General features: G+C 36.0%; 1 pseudogene; it reads left to right on the top strand.

The window, feature by feature from the left end:
- Positions 1-267: 267 nt before the first annotated feature.
- LOC116967653 lies at positions 268-380 on the top strand (annotated as a pseudogene).
- Positions 381-1330: the final 950 nt, after the last annotated feature.

Genomic DNA, 1330 nt, shown 5'->3' with positions numbered 1-1330 from the left:
CTGATATATCGAGAGAGGAATTTGGAGGAGAACACCAAATGGATATTGGGCTATAGCATTTGCTGATGTTTCTACACGATATGGAACACCAGGTGCCGATCTACTCGTATCCAGACATAATCACCAATTACCAAATATGTCATATGGGATACAGACACTGGACATCAGCAACAGATGGGGTTTTAGCTGCATTGCAAGGGAATAATTATTATCTACGCATTCCCTTCCTAACAAAATAGGATATGGCGCTTGACGCATCAATCATAGATCAGATCTCGGCTTTTTGGCTAAGATCAAGTATAATATCTGTTCTTATCAGTTTAAATGTCTGATATGTCTCTTATCTAGGGACCATATATTATAAAATTAATTAAATAAATAATAAAAATTAAGAGATAAATAAATAAATAAAGTGAAAAATAAATAAAACAAAATATTCGTTTTAAGAACAGAAACCTTTTCTATTGTTAAGTATATTCGTTTTAAGAACGAAAATGGCAAGCATTGATTCAAAGGATGCTTACAATTTCAGTACCCATAACAGGTGACCACGAACGTTATTTTTATCTAATTGGATGGCTCAGCTCTAGCAGTATAGAGCACTACCTAATGTGTTTACATTAGCACCTAGGTTATTTACAAAATATGACAACCAGCCACACAATGGTAATGGCTGCTTTGGATGACATGCTAATTGTGTGGAAACTTAGGACGGGCTGAACAAACGGTAACAGCCACTTAACAATTATTTGGAAACTAGGATCATTATCCATCCAATTAAATCAAAATTAAAGCCTTCAAACTAAAGGGATTATTTGGGGTTCACCATTAACTCAGTTCCTCATGTCAGTAACTTTGCCAACAGAGGTTACAACCTTAATAGAGGCATACAGCAAAATAATTGACATGAGGATAAACCATCCATCAGACTGGTAGCAAGAATATTGGCAACATATGGTTTCCAGTCACATAATTCAGACCCTTACATTATAAAGATTTACAGAGGTCCAAAATATGAGCTCTTAAAATTAATGGTGATCATTTCGATAGAAGGATGAAGCCATACAGAAGCCATATTGGAACTAAATGGTGGAAAGATAACATTGGGCATTGCTCCAATCCTATCATTGTCAGCAACCAGTCTATGGTCCTACATATGGATACTATGCACTAGGATGGTGTGTTACCAATTCCATCTCCAGCTGTGGAGGAAGATGGAATACACAGCAAGCATCATTATTACTAACACTGGGCATAACTACCTGGAAATGTTGGGTGTTTTTTCATGGCCTAAAGTCATGTTGCTCTGGAATATATTAAACAGGTTATT

This window comes from Amblyraja radiata, chromosome 40 (genome assembly GCF_010909765.2).
Source record: "Amblyraja radiata isolate CabotCenter1 chromosome 40, sAmbRad1.1.pri, whole genome shotgun sequence".
In the NCBI taxonomy this organism is placed as follows: domain Eukaryota; kingdom Metazoa; phylum Chordata; class Chondrichthyes; order Rajiformes; family Rajidae; genus Amblyraja; species Amblyraja radiata.
Note: the sequence above shows the minus strand (reverse complement) of the source record. Positions and strands in the feature narration are given on the sequence as shown.